The following is a 25,420-nucleotide window of genomic DNA, read 5'->3' as shown; positions in this document are numbered from 1 at the left end:
CGCGTGGCAACAGCTGCGTGTGTGAAGCCGACATGTTTCCGGCGAAGAAGTTTGAACCTTGGAGAGTGGCCGATTGAAGACGCGAGGTTTCCTGGAAGAAAAACTTCGGCGAGGTTTCCTGGAAGAGAAACTTCGGGGGCAGCGGAACGACAACAACGCTGGACTTTGAGTGAGTTATTCTCGGAAGAGTATCATCGAGACTTTTGTTCCAATAACTTCGGACTGAATAGGTTTTCTATCTCTTTAGTCTTTAAGTGTCTTGGTTGTTCAATGCATGCGACTGCATTGTAGCGCATATTGTTGTCTGTGTCCGTTGTTTCGAGTGTGGCTGATTGTACTGTGTAGTACGTTGTTTGATTGGTGATATATTGTATTCAACTATTGTGGAGTGTGCATACTTGTGTATTGTTTTGATCTGCCATTATTGAGAATATAATTTTGTTTTGTTTATCAACTCTCGGCTCTGACTTGCTCTTTCGACCACAGCCGGCGTCCGCTGGCACGCCAAAAAGTACCACTTCTAAATTGTCCACGCTTTCGTGGTGCGGTTCGGGGGGGCCGATACTTCGGCCCTTGGAATTAGCCCGGCGATCGCCTCCCTAATTGACGGGACCTGTGACAACCAGACACACGTGAATTCCGTTCATTTCAGGTTACAGGTCTTCACGTGATTATAAAAAAAACACCAGCTTGCTAGCTTCCCAATTCTTATTCAGTTTTAACATTGCGGCAGTGGCGTTCGCGTAAGCGTGAAGAACTACTAGAGGACACTGCAAATTTCTAAATAAAGGGAACGTGAAGGCATGCCTAAATATTTCGCTCAACTACTGTTGATCTATCTGCTGATCTGTTGAAATCCAAGACGAATGATACCTAGTATTAGTACGAGAACCAATTTGGCATTTCACAACCAGCAATGTAGACGGTGGTTTTCCTCATTTTCAACGAAAAGTGACTTCAAGCATGCAGCTTGAACGTTACAAAAACAGCGAAAAACTCCACACAGTATACATCTCACATCTAACACCACACAGTACATCTACGGGGTCACGTATGCAAGCGCCTATAGGAATGAATATATGACTTTTCCTAAGAATTATCGAAGGCAGAAGCCTTCCGGTGTTGCTATTTCGCCTAACCGTAACCTACGAATGCCCATTTCTTATTAACGTGATGGCGTAAAAGTGCTCGGTTGCTTGTGATCTTGTGAGATAAAAATGAACATCTTGTGCGTGAGCGAAAGTTTTTGAACGCTCCAAATAAAATAAATAATAAAGAATTCTGCTCCAAAGTATGGAATAAACCCGGATAGTTTGCATGGCAAGTGGGTGTTCTACCACACAGCCCATGTGTATTGTTGTGGCTACAGTGAAAATAACTTCCTCTGCTTGAAATTGCAGTGAAATTAACTTTCATTCTTTACGTTCCCACGCGTCCTGTAGACAAGCTTTACAATACATGAAATATTGCTACAATAATTCGCGGTTGAAGCGTACATTGCCATCGTGTGTTCAACCACATGATTATAGTAATGAAATAATGGTTTAAAAGAACCTTTATGTCAGAGTGAGAGCTCAATCTGTGACAACGTCTAAACTGACAAAACTATTAACATCAGTGCTCTACTTGCAGAGAAATTAAGCTGAATGCACAACAATACATGCGCCGCAATAGGACTTTCTCGAAATGACTGTGATAATGTGAGACGAACCGCCTACAAATAGTCACTAGCAATCATTCGAGCTGCACTGAATAAAAAAAAACCTCCATGCACCAAGACATATAAAAAAAATGCTGCGCAAAGAGACATAAAAAACGCGAGTAACTTGAAGTGCGCGAACCTTATGCGGACCACTGGAACACAATTTTCTTTCAAAACAAGCCCTTCCTTGGCACAACATTGACACTGCGAGGTTTCACAATCGCTAATTCGACTACGAATATCGATCTAAATAGTTGACTTCAGACTTCCGTTAAATATGGCCAACCTGCTACAAGAGACACGCACGTTACTGTCAGTATTTCCTTAACGCCATGCAGTGTGTTCATAGCAAGTTAGAAGAGTTCACTAGCGAAGTCTTTGAAACACACACTAGGAACTAGATATCGCTATCACGTTCAACTCCTAACAGCGAAGCTTAAGAATACCCCATTTTTTTCTAATCATGCAAACACCAGCTAGTAATGACCTCCACAATTTTTGTAGGGTAGCCAGCCGAGCCAAGCTTAGTTAACCTCCCTGCCTTTCCTCTCTATTTATTTATCTTTGCTTCAATCAGTTTACGGTCGCATTTATTTTAAGGCAACGTTCGCAAAGGACATTTAAGTGGGTCGCCTTAATGACATGCAGGTGAGTAATAAGAAACAGTTGCAAGGGCTCATGGCACAAAAAGATGTGATCGTCTCAGGAAAATGAAGAAGTTACTGCATCCACTATAGTTATGCACTCAAAATTTTGATGCCAAGTGACCAAAACAGATAACTGATTGTAAATCAGGATCAGAGATGTTTTGCAATCTGCCGAAATAGTGTAAATATTGTTATCAATCGATCTGAATTTTTCGACTACGTTACTTTACACACTTAAAAACCTAAAGGGTCCTGCAACTCTTTTAGGCATGGTAAGAAAATGTGGCCGATTGGTAGTATAGGCTCTCGACAACATGCGAGCCAAAGATTATAGCGCTGCACGTAGCCTGGAATTCACAATAAATTGTCAAAAGCAGCTGAAAATTGCTTTCTTCTCTCTAATTGAATGGTATTCTTTATTGTGATGAAAGAAAAGAAAGAACTCTCGGCCCGCATCATAAACATAAAGCAGGCAACGCCAATTAGAAAGAAAAATGAACAGGGCAAAGCCAAGTGAAATTCGGAGGGGGAAGGATGTGCAGGAAAAGAGGACTGCACAACCACTCGAACCGGACAAAAAAAAAACGTTCTTAGTTTGGTTTATATTGTTGATCTTGGTTGTAACATGTCTCACCGAGATAATCTTCTGTGACGAATCTTGCGATGATGGGGCTATCTTGGAGATATCGCTTTCTCGTCAGTTGATAGAATATTGCCTGTTGATTTAAACTCGACGAATGATAGAAGACGCTCAAAAATCACTCGTAGAAAGCGACCTATCAGCCATTGGCTAATTTTAACATGGCGCGCCTAGTCGTTAAAGAGATCGCCGCGGAAGGCAGTGACTTGTCCACGCGTGCGCACGCGATCACACTAAAAAATCCGCATATTTCAAGAAATAAGTGAAAAAAGCGTTCAATGTCAAGAGGCACATGTGACGGAATTTTTTTGTCTTTGTCATCCCTCTCTATTTAGTTTCCAGTTCATTCGTTGAGACGAGAGAATAAAGAATTCAATCGCAGCATTTGACAGAGCTTTGTAACTCCATTCGCACTGGACGGATTTTTAAAAGTTTTGCGGTGTTCAGTTTGTAAGGCGATAAGCTCTATCAGTGAATTCATTCCATGGTTACTTGAAAAAGTGTTTCAGGGCTTCTTTGATATTGAGTGCTTTCTTTAGGCTTTCCAAAATTACGTTCCAACTACTGTTGTCATAAATTGCAGTTAACCCAGGTCGCTTTTAAGGGCCAGTTGAGTGCCGCCAAGGGCACCTACAATTTTCGCGTGCAAACAAAATAGGGAAATGGTCAAGCGAGAATTGATCTAATAGAGATCATGTTAGTCAAACGTCTCTAAAAAAGCTATCCTAAAAAAGAACTCCAACCTCGAGAAGCCTTATTGGTGGAAAAGATGGCCTATCTTGGTTCGTGCACCCAATTTACTCATAAAAATTTACGATTTTTTTACGAATGAGGGGTTATAAAACCGCGCTCACAACGTATAAAGACATTCAAAGATTCTTTGAAATAACAAAAAATGCTTTATGAAACAGAAGCAAGGCGGAAGTGCACAAAAATGTAATAATCACGGTTGTCTCAAAAAAGATGGATCATAATCCACAGGTCAATCGTCTAGAAAACGTATGAGCTACGTAACTCAGGCTCTAGGGCGTAACATATTTGTGTTAGCTTGGCCTTTGGTGGCAGGTGTTGGTAATCAATCCTGCGCACTGTGCTTCTGTACACGAGCAACGTGACTATGTGACGCCCATAGAAGCAGTGAGGGTTTTACAATGCCGTTGGTTAATGATCAGCACTACACCTTCAGTAGAAGGTCGTCATTTGGGCAAGCAGGTATCTCGTTTTGCCTGTTAGGAGTAGAGTGTGTTTTGAATGTTATGTACACACAACTACGTGCTGGGTTAAAGCAAATGTTTGGATGCCAGCAAATATTTCATGGCTATTCTCGTGTTAGACTGTTCTGTTTCGTTGAATTTAAGCAATCGAGAATGACTGCAGAATCGCTTATTTTATTAGGTATGCTATATGGCTGAACAGTCATTGGCAGTTAAATACTGTTTGTTGAACCACAGTCTCACATCACATGTTTTAAACGAGAAAATCTCTTTCGCTGGTTTAAATGAATAACAGAAATAGCATACGTGAATGCCTCATACATTCTCTTTCTTACTTACGTAACGTCATATATTGTTACTGATTGCATTGGCATCAAGTATTACGCATTCATAATCTTTTTCTGCTAATTTCGAGCTACGTATGACGACTGGTAAAGCAAAGGCGATAGGAAAGTTCGCGTTGCCAACTTGTACTCTACCCCCGACGACTGCGTCACCTCCACGCGGTCGTGACGTGGGCGAATGGAGCAGATTAGATGTTCGGATGAAACAGCTTATTAGGCCGAACTTGTAGCGTGTGAACAGAAAGTCTGCTTACAGCCATACACTGGCACTGATAGCGGTGAACATAGCGCCGGCTGTCGATCAACCAACAAGCTGTGACGCATGTCAGATTTACACAATTGTCATTGATTACTCGAGCACCGTCGCTGCCCCGCCGCGGTGGTCTAGTGGCTAAGGTACTCGGCTGCTGACCCGCAGGACGCGGGTTCAAATCCTGGCTGCGGCGGCTGCATTTCCGATGGAGGCGGAAATGTTGTAGGCCCGTGTGCTCAGATTTGGGTGCACGTTAAAAAACCCCAGGTGGTCAAAATTTCCGGAGCCCTCCACTACGGCGTCTCTCATAATCATATGGTGGTTTTGGGACGTTAAACCCCACAAATCAATCAATCAAATCAAATCGAGCACCGTCGCTAGCTGTGACATAAGCTCCAGAATAATCTGGGATGTCCCTGTTGTGGGCGTTATCGCATCGCAAGGTTCTACGCATATCTCTAAGGTTGCTTAGTCAATTGACATGGCTGCGTAATTACACGCATGTGTAATGCGACGAAAATGAAAACTCGAGAAATGAGCGTGGCAATATCAGCCACAGATGCCATGCTAGACATTGCTAGGGTTTCTGCCTTAAGATTTGGTGAATATTTTGTGATGCGCACAGTACACCAGTCACATTTTTTTTTGTTATTGTGACAAACTCTTCTTCCTGGTTTTCGTTTTCTACACCCATCGTTCTCCTGCATAAGTACAGGGTAGCAAACCAGAGTCTTCCTCTGGTTAAATTCTGTCTATTTCATTGATCTTTCTCTATCTTTCTTTCTGGTGCGCAAAGAGCAATAAATCTACAGAAAGATGCAAGTCACTACAAAGTTTACTTATCTGCAAACTCGAATAGGGCATCCAGCGCAGGCAGTTGTCGCATGAGTTGTTCAAACACACGCTTTTGTTGTAGAAAAATGGTGCAGAAAGAATTGTATCCGAAGACGACAAGAGGCGTGTTCGTGCTAGTCCAACATAAGACTTACTGTTTACATCAGCGCGGAAAGGTGGATTGCTTGCTGAGGCCCAGGGAGTATGTCAAGTAAAAACTGGTAGTGGAAACGATAACAGCGTTTTCTATCTCCTTGCAACGGCACTCTATTTTGAGCACCATACTTTTCCTGGCATAGAAACCCTATAGCAACAGGCTCAACTTCGTGTCGCGCATTGTTTGCCATTGTGAAGGGGCAGGTCATACAGAAGGCAGAAGATTAATCTATCTGTCTTCTGTGTCTGCCAAGTGTCGTATGTGAGTGGCTGCTGTCTTGAGGCTGGATTTTCGGGTGAATGTGTCTTCCGTTGCAGTCCTATAAAAAGAATTGAAGATTCTAGTGAATGCGTCATTATGGTCATGTCCCGCCTGTTTCGGTTCATTACACGAAGCAGTCATTTCCAAAAAAACGTCACATTTACGCTCTCCTGTGCATGTTGATCCTTTTCTATCCTGGCGAATCACCTAATTTCGCCGCTACACCTAACTCTTTGCATTACTCAACTACGTTTCTTGCCCATTGGTAACCGTGATGCAGGTCTAATTTTTCTCATGTTGCATATTCTACTCTATATAGGGCTGCCCAGTTTTACTTGTTTCGCTCAATGCCGACTAGCGTATTCACTACCCGTATTTGTTCCCTGGCCTATTTTGGCGTCCTCACATCTCTGAAACTTTCTCCTATCTATCTCTGTTTTTTCAGCGTTTTGTGATTCTAAACTTTTTTTCTGGTTTTGTTATGCTCCATGTTTCAGCCTCGTATGTTAGAATCGTCAGTGTGGAGTCATTGTACACTTTTCGTTTTGAAGGCAGTGGCTGACTCCCTTTAAATATTTAGGTGTGCCAGTCAAACGCTTTTCAGTCAATTCTAACTCTGAATGGGTTTACTTTTTGTCCTAGGTATTCGTATCTTCAGGCAAGCTCCCATTATGGTTTTTCATTAATGAATTACTTCTTTTTCGCAAGGCTGTTGAGTATCATTGTCGTCTTTATTGTACTCATATTCAGCCTTACTTGCATACGTCGTCGAAAAAAGTCTTCAATGCCTTTTTGCGACTTGAGTTTATTGTTACGGAAGAACAGTGTGCCATCCGCCAATTGCAAGTCGCTGAGATATTCTCCCTCGACATTATTTCTTTTCTTTCACTGCCTAGTTGTTGAAGTCTTTGACGCATTCAATTCGGAGCATGAGGAGATGGTGTGTGCAGGTGTGATTCCTTGCTGTGTTGAAATTTTATTGCTTTTCTTTTGTGGACGAGCAAGAGAACTCTGGAATCCTGTAAATGTCGCAAAATGCATTATCATAAGTTTCATGAAGCTCTTGCCAATTCCTTGCTTACAAGACATCCAGCATCATTCCAGCGTCGAAAAGGCTTTCGTATTTAGGAAACTTAAAACAAGCAGTTTGTTGTATTCCGCTGATATCTCACTAATCTCACTGATCACGTTAATGTTATCCATCAAATTAATCGCAGCATATTTTCTATGAAAAATAGAGCGACTTTTCAGGTATCAGATATCCTATCAAAGTTATACCTAGTCATGATCACAAATATGTAAAATAACCCTATTAGATCATTTCATCAACTTAGCAGTGTAAATTTGATTTATTCACGGTTACCTACTTGTTCTTTCATTAAATATTATTTATTTGTTTGTCCAAGTTAAAGCAGCTCCCCTTGATGATTCTAGCGTAGCGTATTTTTCTTTGTTGGGTATTTCACGAAAATGGTACAGATTCACGAAAATGGTACATATTCAAGTGTATTTTTTAATTATTATGCTTTGTCTCGCAGAATGAACACTCAGTTTTCTTCAATAACATTTTTGCATGTCATCATATCGTATCTTAGTGCAACTAAAATTATATTCATCTTATAAGAGCTTATGTACATGGACATTCGTTTTTTGGGCTATTAATGGTTGTAGTTCAGATAGTACGGCTAAGTGCTCCTCACAGAATTCTATCTCCATTGCAGAAGTAGCCGAGAACAACGACGTATTATGATGAATTTATCAGGCTAATCCCCTAAGATTTGTGAATGCTGCGAACATATTACCATTCATTTATAGAATAATATTGTATTGTTCTTGAGCAGGTAAATAAATTAATGTTCATTTTCGATGCACTTGTAACTCTAGAAGTGTTACATCCAGATATTCAAGAAACTAATCCGCTTAGACTCACGTTGGAAACCATATAGATGTGCTCACACTTCATGCTTATACTGACTTGTTTCGTCATTATTCTTATGATTAGGGTGTAGGATTTAGTAGGTAGCCGCCGGATCTACCCTTGCGAACTCTGCAAGCAATAGCCCCGCCCAGTTTAGTATTTGCTAGTTGTATTGAACTAATCTGAATTTCTTGTTGTTTCAGCTAAGCGCGGGCGTGCTATTAGAAAGTCGCGCGCAGTGTGACGTAACTCTATTGCGCGGGCTGTGTGGTATTCCTTATGCAGTATAGTATCCACCCCCACCACCACCACCCCCCAGCACCACCCCACAGCACCACCCCCTAGCATATTCGTCACTCATCACCAGTCACATCCAAGGCCTGTAGCAGCCAAAAACTTCAACAGAAGTCGCCACACGTGCTTTCTTAAGATCAAGTGACCACAAGGAAACACAATCTCAGCTACACTGTCATGTGGGGAGCCTAAACGTTAGTTCCTCGAATAAACATTGCTGTTCTATCTTCAGCTCATGACCCTCAAGTAAATAATGTTCTATATCACAGCACTGCTTGGAAGTCGGGTACAATGGTGTCGCAGATAGTCTAATATTGTGTCTAATATTGCTGCTGTACGCGCTGATTCTGTTCGAATGCGATGAAGCAAACAGGCTTCTTGCCTTGATAAAACTTTTGTCACACATGACTGGTGAGGCGTCATCCATAGCGAATAGAAATGCATGTTAGCTGCTTCTCGTAAAAGATATTGGTTTTCTCCGGGAGCCTTCTTGGCTAGTGTAAGTTCCAAACCGCTGCGGGCAAGCGTGTCACCCACCCTATTGCTCCATTACTCACATGCGATGGAATCCATTGAAATTTCAAATTTAAACCATTGCCGTGCAGGTCTCTATAAATTATATTTGATCTTGGAGTGCACTGATTCGAAACCAATCCAAGCTTTAGCCACCCCAGAGTGGGCTCACTGCCCGAAAGCAGCACGACTTGACGCTCCCCACAAAACTTCAGTTTCGTCAGGGCTGCTGTATTGCCGCGCTTTTACACTCTTTGGACGACACAACGCACTCGAGTCGTGCTGTGCCAAAGACACCTTTAGAGACGGGATCACAGACGCTGCAGCGCTTGCTCCGCGCCCTACGTCAACCAATCCATCGATGAAAACTTTCAAAGGTCATTATTATTCCACACGTCATGTTTGTTCAAGCTTTGAATGATATTGTTTGCGAGATTTGTGTAGCCACAAAACTTCAAAGTGGTCTTTACAGATATTGCGCTGAAGAGTTGACAGTAATGATAGTCATCGCTTCTCATTCATTCTTGTTACATTATATTTTTTTCTATTCACCACAGTAAAGGACAAAAGCACGATGCAAGCTCGACACGCAGACGCGTCTGAGAATGGTGAAATGATGGGCACGTTATCTTAGAAAATTCAAGAAGTAGCCACATTTTAAGTGGTCTCATGCACACACACATACTAGTATCTACCTTACCCTTCACGAAGATCTACCCTCAGAAGAAATATCCTGTATCATGCATGCCCCAGACCAAAGCTCAAAATATCTTGTGACGTGGTCTCTCCTCTAGCACGTTTAGGTTAGGCATGAACTTTCGTACAGTTCAGCCCAAGATACTTTTTCATGCCGTGACATTAATATGGAAATTGTGAAAATGAGGAAGTACGCTTGTGATAGTGAATATTTTGTTGGATATATTTATCAGTACACCAAACTATAGTGCCAAACCAACCGTTTGTGCTCAATTTTCTTTTTGCTAATCTCGCAATTAACTGCTACAAACGGAAAGCCTATAAACTTGGATGGGAATGTTCTAAAAACCAGCCTGTTTTTTTTTTTCACGTAACACGTACGGTTTCTTACGCTTTAACCTTATTCTTCCCAATGTTCTTTGGCGTCTTGAAATGTTGACTGCTTCGGGCTGTGAATTCGCCTGATTTTTTTATTGCTGAAGGTCATTGCTACTTGTTTCAGTGAACAAATCACGAACAATCGAACAATCAATTGAGCTCCTGCAGTACGTAAATTGCTCGTGCCGCAATTTGGGAGAAAAAACAAATGATGCATGCAGAAACCATCATGGACGAACTTTGAATTCTCACACGAGGCTTCCTTTTTCACACTGCTGCATTGTGCAAAATTTTAGGGTGCATCACATCAATGTGTACAGCGGTGCCGTTTTATTTGCAATCTGCCACTTGCACTTCAAAGTTAGGTACCACTGTTAAGTGCGAAGCATTTCTTTGCGTACTGAAAGTGCTTTGAGCGTCCGTCCATCCATCCATCCGCCCGTGCGTCCGTCTATCTATCTATCTATCTATCTATCTATCTATCTATCTATCTATCTATCTATCTATCTATCTATCTATCTATCTATCTATCTATCTATCTATCTATCTATCTATCTATCTATCTATCTATCTATCTATCTATCATCCTGACTGGTAGCATCCGGACTGCCGTGCTTCGCAGCGGCGTGGGGATGCTACCACCTGTCGATCGTCAACAGCCAACCCGGGATGACCGTGCCGCCAGGGGAGCAGTGGCTACCGGAACTCAAAGCAATGTGGACGGCCACATCATCATCGACGTAAACAGCTCCGCTGCATATAAAAGCGCACCCGCCGCCGGCACCACCCCGTGGGCTCTGTGACTTTACCTCAACGCAGCCATCTAACCCGCTAATCTTTGCGATGCAGGTTAGTAAATCCTACGCGCTGTTTAAAAAAAAAACTAGCAATTACGTCTTCGTGCAGTTGCCGAGCCCACGGAGCTGTCTCGCTATTGCCGCCGAATGTGTTTCCGTTATTCATTCCTTGTTGATATTGTCAGGAGATGTGAAAACTAACCCTGGCCCTGGCGGAAACGATGCCGTGTTGACAGAACTTCAGAAAATAGCCGCAGGCCAATCCAAAGTAATTACTGAAGTACAGAGCCTCAAATCTCAGCTAAACACTACTGATAGAACATTAACGAATTTATGCAAACGGATGACCGAGCTAGAAGCACACTACCAGGCCCTTATTCCTATCCGAAACGACATCGAGAAGATGCGGGCAGACACAAGCAGCATGTCTCGCAAGATCGAGGAGTTAGAAGACCGCCTAGACGACGCGGAAAATCGATCACGTTGAAATAACCTCATCTTTTATGGCATCTCCGACCCTACTGACAGCGAAACATGGAACGATTTAAAAAAAATATATATCGATTTCTGCCATAATAATCTAGGAAACACCGTAGGACCTCATGACTTCGAAAGAGCTCATCGCCTTGGTCGTCATTCGTTCGGTAGAAATCGTCCCATAATCGTAAAATTCGCATGTTACAAAACAAAGGACTCGATCCTATCAAATGGTCGGAAATTAAGAAATACTAACTTTAGCATTGGAGAGGACTTTTCGCTCTCCGTTCGACACGCGCGAAAACAATTAATAGCATTTGCCAAGGCTAATACTGCTGAGTTCTCCTTGCGGTATAAAACCCTGCACATTGGTACGAAACGTTATATTTTTGATAAATTGTCGAGCACAGATAAAAAAATCACATAGTAGTCGTCCTGTCACCATGCACCTACAAACCGACAACGCCCGGCACTTGCCAAACCACTCTCATTTTCCGTGATATTTACTAACATCTGCAGTTTCCTTCCAAACCGCGAACTCTTATCGAACATTGTTTTGTCATCTGGAAGCAATATACTGGTACTAACTGAAACTTGACTCAACGATAACGTTTCGGACGCTGAAATTCTGACTGACGTACCCGAATTTCGCGTGTATCGTAGCGACCGAAAGTGTACTCGAGGGGGTGGTGTTCTGGTCGCATTTCACATAGGTATATCATATTCCGCCACATCCGACATTGAATCATTATGGCTCATTTGTCACGCTCCTCCCCTAACAGTACTTCTTGGCGTTTGTTATAGGCCACTGCATACTAATCCAGACTTCTGTAGGCACCTAAACAATCGCCTAAGGTAACTTGTTGCCAGCTACCCCAATGCTCGCATCCTTCTCTTTGATGACTTCAATTACCCGAACATCGAATGGCATAACCTAGGCATGTCCTCATTATTATGTCATGCAGAGGCTAAAAACTTCATTGACGTATGTTTAAATTTTAACCTGGGTCAGTTAGTCTCGGAACCAACAAGCGTTACGCAAGAAACAGCAAACATTCTAGACCTAATACTAACAGTCCTGAGAACCTTTCATCTATCACTTATCTCCCAGAAATCAGCGACCATAAAGTCATACATGTCCTATTTTCATTCAGTTCTGCTCCAAAGTACACATCCGCAAAAACAATATGCCTTTACGGCCGGGGAAACTACGATTCAATAACTGAAGACCTTAACACCTTTTTTTCTGAGTACAAATTAGTATTTCCCACTCGCACAGTACATGAAAACTGGTCAATATTCAAAAATAAATTAAGTGTGCTCACTAATATTTTCATTCCGAGGGTTACCTTTCATACTAATCACAATAAGCCATGGTTTTTGTACGTTTATAACGGCTGAAAAATAAAAAGAAACGGCTCTTCCGTTCGGCCAAACGCCTTTACACGCGGAGTGACTGGGATAAATACTTCGAAGTTGAAAAATCATATCTAGTTGCGATCCGGAACGTAAAACATACATTTTATCACGATGACTTACCAAAGCTACTAACCAGCAACCCCAGGAATTTTCGGCAACTTTTAAATCCAAAGCAGACTCATGACATCACACTGACTAACGACGCGCATGAACCAGTGACAGACCATGAATGTGGGGAAATAATTAACAGCGCATTCGCATCTGTATTTACTCAAGAACTTGACGCACCTTCACAGTCACCATAAGTTAACATCGAAGCATTCATGCCAACTATCTCGTTTTTCGAAGAAGGCATTGCGTCCGTAATCGATAACATGAAGCTTTCATCATCAGCCGGTATGGACTCCATTAATTCTAAGCTGCTGAAGAATGGTAAATCAATTTGTGCCGCCTATTTATCTTTGATTTTTTCACAGTCACTCGCCTCAAGAATCATTCCAGATGACTGGAAAACGGGGAAGGTCGTTCCAGTGTACAAATCAGGAAACAGAGACTCACCCTTTAACTACCGCCCCATTTCATTAACTAGTGTACCCTGTAAAATCATGGAACACGTCATTTACTCTCAAATCGCAAGTTTCTTGGACTCATGTAATTTTTTTCATCAATCACAACACGGATTTCGTAAAGGCCACTCTTGCGAAACACAATTAGCGCTCTTTGTTCACGACTTGCACACTAACCTAGACCATAACATGCAGACTGATGTAATTTCTCTAGACTATGCGAAAGCGTTCGATAAAGTTCCTCACCGCCATCATCTGCTAAAACTTTCACACCTGCACCTAGACCCTAACATTCTTCGTTAGATTGAACAGTTTCTCACAAACCGTTCTCAGTCAGTCTTTGTTAATGGCCACCTATCTAACTCTCTCCCAGTCACATCAGGCGTTCCCCAAAGATCTGTCCTTGGTCCCCTTTTTTTCCTAATATATATTACGACTTGTCCGACCTTGTATCCTGCAGCATTCGCATGTTCGCGGACGACTGTGCCATTTATCACACTATCAATAACCAGCATGATCCCCTGTATCTCCAAACCAATCTTAACAACGTGCTTAATTGGTGTAACACATGGTTAATGACCCTTAATCCTTCTAAATGAAAACTTGTGTCTTTTTCTCGTCGCCACAGGCCATATCGCTTCCAGTATTCTATCGTTAACACCGCAATTGAATCGTTACCATCTTATAAATTTCTTGGAATAACGTTGTCTTATGATTTATCATGGCGTACCCACATCGCTAATGTAGTTTCAGCATCTAATAAAGCACTTCGTTTTCTCAAACGCCATCTCTGCCTAGCCCCCTACATGTAAAATTACTTGGTACAAATCTTTAATCAGACCGAAATTAGAATATGCATCTGCCATATGGAGCCCACATCAAGCGTATTTAATCAAAGCATTAGAAGCGGTATAAAACCGTGCTGCCAGATTCATTCACTCATCTTACTCATACGATATCAGTAGTTCATCTTTGAAAGCGAAATCTGGACGGCCACCCCTTTCTTTGCGCCGCCGCACTGCAACTCTCGTGCTTTATCACAAACTATTTCATTCTTCCCTCAATCAGCCACCTTATATAGTAGCCGCAGCACGCATATCTCATCGAACCAGTCATCGATTTCAGGTTTCCCGCCCATCTTCGCGCACCAATGCTTTTTCTGCCTCGTTCTTTTTTCGAGCAGCCACGGACTGGAACGGCCTCCCCCGGGACATCGCCAACATTGCCTCGTCATCTGCCTTTCAAGACCGTATAATTGATCGTCTTCAATGCTAAAACAACTCTTACCGCTTATTGTTAACCTAAATAAAACCCCACCCTTATGTAATGCTTCTCCTAGAAAGGGGGGCCTTTAAGGTAATAAACTGAACTGAACTGAACTGATCTATCTATCTATCTATCTATCTATCTATCTATCTATCTATCTATCTATCTATCTATCTATCTATCTATCTATCTATCTATCTGTATATCTGTATATCTATCTATCTATCTATCTATCTATCTATCTATCTGTCTATCTATCTATCAATCAATCTATCTATCTATCTATCCATCAATCAATTCGCTTTGTCTTGGTACTTCCTTAACTTGGGTAAACCAAAATTAGTATGGGAGGGTGAAATAATTTCACAAATACGACTCGCTGGTCATGATACAAAAAGATTCGGCAAATCCCACGTATCTTGATAATTGACGATAGGCGAAGCATGCGGAGAGAAGACGACTGCGTTGTAACTTTTTTATTGAGCGACACCTTATGAAATGATTCTAAATATCTGTATAATTGTTTGTTGCACACACAGACATATCTTGAAGTGTTGTAAATAATTATATAACCAGTTGCCTGCACTTGCGCAACGATGCCAACAAAAACATCAGTATTAAAAAAACCAGAAGTGATGAGCTGATATGAAGCGCTGGTGCTGGCGTGGATGGTAGCCCTGGACACTGCTATATTAACTGAACTTCAGTGCATAGCAACTAACAATTACGTTAACCTAACGTGACGGCTGTGTAACTTGCAAAGCCAGCACTGAGACCACAACTGACGTTTCACGAAGCTTAGGGTCTATTTGAAAAGTTGTTCCGAGACCTGCAGCTTGTGTCTGTTGTACAATATCTGATTGCCACGCGGAAAGCTTGGGTTGATTCCTGATGGGACCCTGTCCTTTATTCTTTGAATTCGCAGGGTCCACGCTGCTAATGTCAGGTTTTCGTGAACGCTCCCACGTTAAAATTGCCCATGCGTGTTCTGGTCAATTTTATGTATATACTAAGTGTCAATGAACTGTGGCAAATACCCGCGTACCCGCCCGCAGGTATGTGCCGCTTTTTGCCGCGAAGTGTTTGACGATATACGCTACTGGATCCTGACATAGTTCGTGTCTTGACCAGCGCGTCATATCCGTAAAACCGTCTTACCCTGCTAGTGTAATTTTGGTTGGCGCTAATGTAACGGAATGATCACGAGAGCACCTAGACGTAAGCGAATAGATAGATAGATAGATAGATAGATAGATAGATAGATAGATAGATAGATAGATAGATAGATAGATAGATAGATAGATAGATAGATAGATAGAAAGATGCTAAAGTGTTTACAGTACGCGAATAAATTATCAGGGTTTATTATTATCAATCCCGTTGCGTACGCCGTCAAACAGTTTCCAAAAAACAATGACATATACTCGCCCCCGTGTAAGTGCCACAGGTGTTTGACGGTATATGTTTACCTAGGAACGCCGAGAACACACATGGGTAATTTTAACGCTTGAACGTTAAGAAAAAGCGGACCTCGGCATTGTTGACCGGACGATTGCAAAGAATGAATGCTATTGTACCGGCAGGAATCAAACCCTAGCATTCCGAACATGCCGATCAAGTATTCTACCACAGAGCCACGCCAGGTCTTGCAACTACCTTTCAAATCAACCCTATTATTCGTGAAACGTCTATTGTGGTTACAATGCTGGCTTTCAAATTTCAGAAATATTACATATGTACTCCTGCCATGCAGCCGTCATATGATGTTAAGAATTAGTGTCATCCATTAAAATTTATTTAAGCAGCAGCGTCCGGGGCTAAGATCCTCGCGAGCTGCAGCGCTTTATATCAGCTTCTGTTTCTGCTGTTGTTAGAACTCATGTTGCTGTAGGCATTGTTACGCAACTGTAACCACCTGGTGATATAAACATATGCGGCTGTTTAACATATATCTGTGCGTGCATTTGTAAATTTATTTAGCGCGATTTTGTAATGTTTCCCCGTGCGATTGTTTTCATGCGGATGCTTCGAATATCATCGATTTCCCAAGTACGTGGGATGTGCCACATTTTAATGACGATATTACGTTAGGCTGGACACTTAAGTTCTCCTTTGTAGCTTCTGAGCAAATTAAGGCGTGTGATTGCTATGAATAATAACATAACACTGTGAAAAAGAACATACGAGGACCTAAAGCAAAAAGCTAGGGAAAGTATGCATGGCTCAGATACCATGGCAGCAGTGAGCTATGCAACGTTTAGGTTCGTTAATTTTCATTTAAAAAGTGCTACAAGCTTTTTTACGATATAAGTACATCCCTTCAACTTCATAATTTTAGTTCGGGCACAGTATAAGATACGTAAGCTGATAGAGACGCAGCCGTCAAATTTCAGGGTTACGCTTAATCCAGACAACGCGCTATTTGCAAGTTCAATTACCTCGTGCCCAGACCAGTCAGATAAATTTTAATTTTTTTCTTCTTGAGGCTTTTCATGCATGGACACAATAATATATTCGTTTACGAATACGTGGAGTGACGAGCCGTTCGGCTTTTAGTTCAAGCACACCCGGATGAGACTTTTTGGAAACATAATTTTTTGGCATCCCTTATTGTATTTTTAACGTTTTCAGACACATTTATTTCAAATAACTCAAAAACTATTATACGTAGTCAATTTGTAAATAATGCAAAATGAATATAGCACCCGGAACAACTTGACAGTTTGTGCAACCATTATTGTAAAAACCTAAAAATAAATTACATTCATGATGAAAGTATGGAATAACCTTTCCGGGATCTAATAAATGAAATAATGCGCAGCATATTTGCGAACTCCTTCGAATGCTACCGCGCATACAAGAAGCCAGACTTTCCAAGGCACTCCTGGATCATGTCTTTGCATAATCAAAATTAAGTTGATGACCTAGAATAGCGCAGCACTAAGCTTCGCGTCGGGACCCTTCATGTTTCTTCAAGAACGACAGGGCAGCGCTGTTTGCTCTCTTGGCGTCTCCAAGTTATGCGGGCCACATAGGCCAAGGAAGAGCACGCCGCTTACTTATAGCTTCGAAGAATTCTGCAAGGCGCACGGTTTTTAGCAAATCCTTATGAGCCGTTAGGTACACATATCCATCAGATGCCGGGATCTGCTCTCATTCTTCTCAGGTTCCGAAGCCATTTTTTACATCAAATAACGAATACTTCTCTCCCACCATGATCGTCGTTGTCACATTCTTTGTGTTTTTAAACTTGCGAGCATTATCTACATGCAACTTGAAGCGCAAGCACAGCATCAAGGCTAGCGACTTCGCTCTATTATTTGCGTTCGGGATTCAGATCACTGCAAGAGAGGAGCACGTGCGCCGATAGAAGCGCTGTTCGCGTTTACCACATAAAGTCTTCATCACCACCCAGTCATCGTCCCCGATTGAACATACCATAGAGGGTATTTTAAGGGAATCTCGAGCACGCTCTGAGCACATAGCGGCGAAGGGATCAGCTTGAAAATAATGTTGTTCATAACAGGCAGCAATATATAATAGAGGCAGCCCATTATCTGCTGCGAAACAGAACAGCGAGCTGCGAATGAAGAATGCGATTTCGACATCACGACATAAGTCCTTGAAGGGTGAGCATAGCGACGATTTATGTATGCACATAACGAAATAACGATCGCTGCGCATTTACCTGAACTTGACGTACCTAGCTCAACCTCTCTCTGACTGAGGCACCTGTCAACAAATGCTACTCGAATCGTTGAACACAGGCCTCAGTAATACAGCATAGCTATATAAGGCAAGATACAGCAGAGAACCTGCACTAATGAAAGTGTACGTCCTCGACTACGAAAGACTCCAGAAGCAACGACAAACGAAGTAGCAAATATTCGAGAAACGGCAATGTAGGCGTAGCCAGACTACTAAATCTAACTTAGAACCCATAGTCTTCACATTCTTTGCCTGCCCTTGCCTAAATATTGTCGAATACCCACCAACCTGGCATGGCTACAACAGGATATAGTATGCTCGTGTGAATGATGAATTTCCAGAAGGTGGTAGGTTTAGCTTCTAAAGACGAAGTGGTGCGAGATTATTATTTATTTTAGTAAAAACAGGATACTTGTTGCGCAGCAAGACTGTCAATAATTTGCAGCCTAGATACACAAACGAAATGGTACAGCTAGAATGGTTATTATTCCTCACACCATCCACTAAAATAGTTATTTTGTTGAATACGCCACCTGTAACAGATGTTACTCAGTGAATACTTTTCTTTCATTATGACTGCGATTACATGAACATTATTGACAGGGTTTTGCCATTGCTGTTTACGTCGGCATCCTTATTTTCAACACATTAGAAAATTCCGGGTGGAAATGATCCTCCCCCCCTTCCCCCCTCTGTTGTATGTTCTACCCAAGAATAAACGCTTGCCAGCGCTGGCGACGAACACGTCTTAACCATAGATGAAACCTACCAGCCGTTTCTGTAGCAAAAGAAAGCACATGTGAGAGCACTACCACGTGTGAAAGGCTTTTCGTCGATTGCTGATATAGCACAAGTCAAACATTCTTCAGTCTAATAAAGAGCATGAAAGACATGAGAATAGGATTTGGGTCTGCTTTACTCGAAGGCCATGGTAACTGTTGCGTGGTGTCACGACATAAATGAGTAGACAATTTGTCCATTCGCTTTTCTCTGAACGTCGACTTTGCGCTTAGAGAATAGGCAGCAAGAAATCCACGCCTGTCCCTAAAGAATAGCCGTAGCCCCGCCGCAGTGGTCTAGTGGCTAAGATACTCGGCTGCTGACCAGCAGGTCGCGGGATCGAATCCCGGCTGCAACGGCTGCATTTACGATAGAGGCGGAAATGTTCTAGGCTTATGTCCTCAGATTTGAGCGCACGTTAAAGAACCCCAAATGGTCGAAATTTCCGGAGCCCTCCACTACGGCGTCTCTCATATTCATATGTTGGCTTTGGGACGTTAAACCAAACACATCAATCAATCAATCATGGCCTTTAGCTAAGCGTTATCAGGTTCTTCGACAAGTTTAGAAAGGGGAGGAGTGGTGTGCACATATTTGGTTTACCGGGCACGCTGACAGAAGCGCGGTTTGAATAGTAGCTCATGGTCTTGCGTAGTACCAGCCCACACTTGAGAGCGCAGAACCATGCTTCATCAAACCGAAGTGCACGCATAGCGGTGTGATTATGAGGATATCAGACGTACCTTTTGCTCATACAATCCTTAGGGTCGAGCAACAATTGAATGTAGCCAGCCAACTCTAAAACATTAATAGATGTTAACCCGAAATACGTCATTATGATATGAACACGTATGTAGGTCAATGCTTTTTTACAAATTACTTAATGAGTACTGCCGACAGGACGGGGGCATAGGGTCTTTATTCCAAGGATTTTCTAGACCTGGCATGACTCGGTAATTGAATACCTTGCTGTTGCGCAGAATAGTTGGATTTGATCCCAGCTTGGATCCAATATCAAAATTTTTGTGTTGGGCGGGTTTTTGATGCCACTGTCAGTTTCTTTACCAGGCTCGCGTTTCAATTACCAATATCTGTTTTCGCCTTTCCAATGTAAATATAAAATATCCATCAACTGCGGCACGTACCTGCCGCATACCGCGACAACGGTGTACGCATGCGGGCAAAAGGTTTTAACGACATACGTTAAAATACTTTTTACGTCTAATTCATGTCCTATTCTGACAGCCGCACTCTGCAAATATTATGCCAAATTCGGTCTCTACACCGTTAAGGAGACTATACCGAGCGCACCCAGATGTAGGACTTTAGAGAGACACCAAGGCTCGAAAAACCTTGGGCTCGCTAACAAAGGCTTCCCATTTATTAAAATGTTAAGAGTGGCACATGACATCAAAAGTAAAACGTGCGCTTTCAAATCAGTCAAGGCTTTGATTGCTTTTGGAAGAGTTGAGGCTGCTTGAAGCACTTCAGGGCGAAGGCGCCTTTAGTGTTCCGTCAGGTACCCGGTCCTGCGCTTCTTGCTGCCACGCTATCGCCGCAAATGTCTTAGTTACATCGAAAAACTTCAATCCTGTCTTTCACGCGCTATATTTTATTCGGTTCTAATCTGTCCCTTTTGGGAAGCAATGGTTCTCGTTCATCCACCCTGCATGAACTGTTCATGCCCTTAAGGGCATGGACTGTTTTTTAAGGTTCGGCCCCACAAGTTTTCAACGCCATACGGTTCTGCAAAGACCCCTGGGCATACCTAAGGGCACCACAGCCTTGGTGAAATAGTTGAGCATCCACCGCTACTGCGGGAGGCGGAGAATTGCTGCCGCCGGGCACCTAATAGGTGCAAGCGCACATCTAGCCTGGTGCTCGGCAGAACGAAAATCATAGTATTTTGGGAGGGCAGCCACCGTGCAAGCGATTGGCGGCTTTTGAACGCTAGACCTGAATTTATGGTCATTTTCTTTTTCGAAGCTCGTTTCCTGTGAAACGAGCGTTAAAGAGATTGCTTTGTCAGAAATTCCGGCGCTGGTGTAGACGTCTTCGTCGATGGTTGTGAGCGAAAGGTCATCTTATGCGTGACCAAAAAATTTAGAACGCTGGAAATAAAAGAAATACTAAAAATTCTGGGATCACAAAATTCTGGATCTAACCCTGGTGGTCTCGTGGCAAGCGGATGTGTTACCACACGGTCACGCCTCTGCTTGTGAATACAGTGAAAAGAACTTCATCTGCAAAGGAAGTGCAGCCAAAGTAGATTTCATACTTTAGAATCAACGCGTCCTGTATACATGCTTCAGAATGAAACAAGATATATGGCAGTAATATTTCGTGGTACAGGCGCCCATTACAAGCGGCCGCGATGTTAGGTGCTTATCATAATGACTTCATTGTTTAAATGCATTCACCCACTACAAAAGGCACACAGGCTACTGCGCCTATTCCCTTAAGACCACGTAGTGGGTGCATAGCAAGTTCGGAAAGGTTTCTTGCAAGAAGTGTTTGAAATACGCACTTAGAACAGGATATCGCTGTCGTGTTCAACTCCTAAAGTCAAAGGTTTACGGCCCCCTAATATTTTTAGATTACATTAGGCTATTGAACAAGGAATGTCCCTTTTACATGCTAGTAAACGGACTCGATGCGAGGTAAGGTATCATTATAAAGAAAATGAATAGTACAGAGAAATCGACTGTAATAATTCTCATCCACAAGGTTGGCAGCATTTCTGCAGAGCATCACTCTGGTATTAGCGAAAGCCGAGTGCCTTTTGTTGTTAATAATTACAATATGTAGGGGATAGTACATATTCGAATATGTAAGGCGAGAAACTGGTCTTTTTCTGCACAGAATATTCAACGCATTACAACCCATTCAGTATTTTCGCATAATATACAAGGGTACAAAATCGCATACACTGATTTACAGCGTAAAGACCAAGAGGAATGCGTATAACTGAAACGACAATAAAGAAGGGCCTCCTTCCAATGACGTTGAAACGTTCATATAGGAGCACTGGCCTTACAGAGCCATAAGCTTCCCTAATGATCGCGTGTGTAGCACAGCAGCTTAAGCTGCTATCTATTCCCAACATGAACAAAAGGAGTCTAGAAGAACACTCGTCCAAAAACACAACGGCAGTAATTGAGCTTGCTCACGTGCGCTCACCAAAGCGGCTTTTCATGCCAGGAAACAATGGGTGTAGTTTCTCATAAACTGATTGCTGTGATCAGAGCGTATTTTCTAATTAAAGCGTTCGCAGCTGATCTAAATAACACTGACGCAGTTTATGGCGTGCTTCCCACCAAAAAAAAAATTCGCCACAAAAAAAGAGCACGAATTGACATTTCTTAGCTGTGATACTCGGCGTGCAACACAGAAAACTGCTCCTTTATTTTCTGCATTCGCCTAACAGAAAAAAAAAAACAATATCAGAAATGGGACACTTCAATAACGCTTTCAAGTACTACGTCGTAGAATTTGTATTTAGTGTATTACGTTGATCTCAATGTGAGATTGACATACCTGGAAAGCTTTCTCACTTAGATAAATTTATGCCATTATAGAAAAAATTGGAGGACCCTTAAAGTTTGCCTTTAAGAGTTGAACACGATAGCGAAATCCAGCCCCTAGTGCGCCCTTCAACCGCTAAGTGCATACCTAACAAGTTTTGTAACACACACATAGACACATGCACACATACAGGCGCGCGCTAATGGTACTTGCAGGTTTTATATCGAAAGCAAGAGTCGCATGGCTTCCAAGATACACGCCGCAGGCTTGCCATTTAGGATGCCATATAAAGTCTCACAATGCCTCACAGATGGCAGCACATTATTTAGCGTTTGCTGTTTGGTTGATTAACGCCTCAGGTAGGCCATAATATGTTTTCTGTTGGATGGTAATAGTCCATTTTTAGAGCTGTTTGAAAGTTCCTGTTTGTTCTAAGCGGCGATGGCTGAACTATCCCGGCATTTTGCGACGTAGTTTGATGGCCTCCCAAATGCGCCTACTAATCGCCGAATAGGCTCGTTTTCGTCATGACACCTGTTGAACAAAATGCGTTAAGGAGACTCCATCTACATCATGACATTTATGAAGTGTTTTTTGATTGATTTGATTGATATGTGGGGTTTAACGCCGCAAAACCACCACATGTATATAAGAGACGCCGTAGTGGAGGGCTCCGGCAATTTCGACCACCTGGGGTTCTTTAACGTGCACCCAAATCTGAGCTCACGGGCCTACTACAATTCCGCCTCAATCGGAAATGCAGCCGCCGCAGCCGGGATTCGAACCCGTGACCTGCGGGTCAGCAGCCCAGTACCTTAGCCACTAGACCACCGCGGCGGGGCAAGTGTTTTTTTTTTCCCAAAGCAGCTTCAAGTAACATCGCGACTTTTTGGTAGGGCACCTGCTTGCCACGCGAATGGCTTGGGTGCGATATCTCAATGAGACCGAAAATGTTATTCTTTATTACATTTGCTTCTTTCTCAATTTCTCGCTCATGAACAATTTTTCACTCACAACCAACGGTGCCGATGCCAACGGCGGAATTTCTGCGACACGAGCTCTCTCACACTATGGCGTTAAAACTGAATGTTCATCTTTCCTGTAGCACTTGGAGCACGCACTGATCAAAAGTTCCTGATTACTTCCGTCATTACAGAATGTGTAAGGCATATCCGTAGTCTTCGTAGAGATAGTTTTTTGAGAACTTCTTGCCCCAAGCAGAAAATAAAAGCGGGTGAGCTGAATAGTTTAGTGATACTTTCTTTAGGATCTTTGGTTGACAACTACTTAATACTTGACAGCGCAGCAAGAAAGTAAATACACAAAAAGGCCTATAAAGAAACGCATCGATTATTTCTAGTTGTACCATACTCACCATTGCTCATTCACTGGAGAAATTGCTACAAAAGGGATGTTATGTTGCACTTATAGGATTGTTTGAAAATTTTTACGAAGCACCTGACGCTTTAAAAAAACCTGTTTGCCTTTGAGCTTTCAGCAAACCTTTAAGCCACAAGGCAAGCACGCCTCGACGTTTCCTCCTCTCCATACCCCGGAAACTCTAGTGAAATAAGAAATTAAAGCTGTATTTAAAAATTCAACCCGAACTTCTTGTATACCATGGTCGGTCATGGATGCCATTGGTGCTAACTTGCTGAATGGCCGATTCTTGCCTGCGTTACACCAGTTACTCTCACCATGTAATATCTGAGTAGGCACGTCCGATATACACATCCTTCTCGTTTTGAATTCTGGTATCTGCTGTCATTTTCAGTTTCCACTTGTGGTATGCGCTACCTTTATCCCTGCCGAACATTTACATCCATTTGAAGCCTAGCTAATGAAGACCCCTGAGACAAGATCGGTCAGTACGAATCGCAATTTAGCTGAGCTCATGCATACACACAAAATGTCGAGGAGAGAGGCTTAAGAAATAAATGTAACTTCAACGCTTCTCGGTGAAAACGCAATGTTGAAATTTACATGCAGTGAAAGTGTACGTAGGTCTCACTCTTGTTTACATATAGTGAAGCTCTAGGTAAGCTCTCACATCTTCGGCCTAGTCACAAGGCTAGCAAATGGATGGGTTCTCGTACAGGTTCGTGTAAGTACTAAGCCACGACATAACTGTAGTCAAGAAGGTTGAGACGAGACCGCTTCTACAGAAAAGAAAAAAAATACCAACACACAACATATTTGAATAAACTTAGTAGAGAGAGAAAGTTATAAAGAAGGACAAATCATGCAGAAGATAGTAAAAATATAACAAACTAAGGGAAGCGATTGAGAAATGCAAACTGTGCGTAAATAAGTTCAACAAAAATGACTGCTAACGCTCAGTACGCGCACTCGTGTAGACGGCCAAGGTTGATGTGGGTAAGATGCATACCCGGCCGGACAGGAACGGTCGCAAGCTTTTCCAGTCCAGCTGCGTGTAGTACTGCAAGGGGTTAAGGCATTCCTAAGAAAGTGATTAGCTTTTGGTGAGCAAAAATAAGCCTCTTTGGGGCATTCATCATTCGACGCTTGAACGTGCAGCCAGAAACAGGGCGTTGCTGGCCAACGTAGTAAATGGTTCTTGAAGGAAAGGAAAAAAAACAGCTGATTTCGGTCTGCTTTGTAAGCGACATGTCTAAGCTTCTTGTATAGGGGATGGGGTAAGATGATAGAAAGATCATAACGATATAGAAGACGAAGCACTCGCCGCACGCGAGTCAAGAAAGACGAGAGAAAAGAAAGACGGGGGACACGGTCGAAGGAGTTGGAGGACGGGGCAGTAGATCGCAAACAGCGGGCCGATCGGCGTGAGCTACGCAGCAGCCAATGTGCCAGACGATGTTCGGACACACGTCAAAGTTGGGAGTCCACAGCGGCCTTGCCACGTGAACTTGGCGGCCACGCGTGCTGCGCTCTTGCAGCCGTCTTGCTTCAGCCACTTCTCTACCACGCCTGTCTCGTTCTGCGGGCCTTCTTACAAACCAGTCTCAAGACTCATCATGGGAGAAGTTCCTCTTGCGCAACTTCGCGCATC

At 42.6% G+C, this 25,420-nt stretch overlaps 1 non-coding gene across 1 annotated transcript; it reads right to left on the bottom strand.

Moving 5' to 3' along the window:
- Positions 1-23,153: 23,153 nt before the first annotated feature.
- On the bottom strand, positions 23,154-23,226 carry TRNAS-GCU (transfer RNA serine (anticodon GCU)). Its single transcript has one exon. It is a non-coding gene; the product is annotated as a tRNA-Ser (tRNA).
- Positions 23,227-25,420: the final 2,194 nt, after the last annotated feature.

The sequence above is a fragment of the Rhipicephalus microplus genome, chromosome 5 (genome assembly GCF_043290135.1).
Source record: "Rhipicephalus microplus isolate Deutch F79 chromosome 5, USDA_Rmic, whole genome shotgun sequence".
In the NCBI taxonomy this organism is placed as follows: Eukaryota; Metazoa; Arthropoda; class Arachnida; order Ixodida; family Ixodidae; genus Rhipicephalus; species Rhipicephalus microplus.
This window is presented reverse-complemented; position numbering and strand designations above follow the sequence as displayed.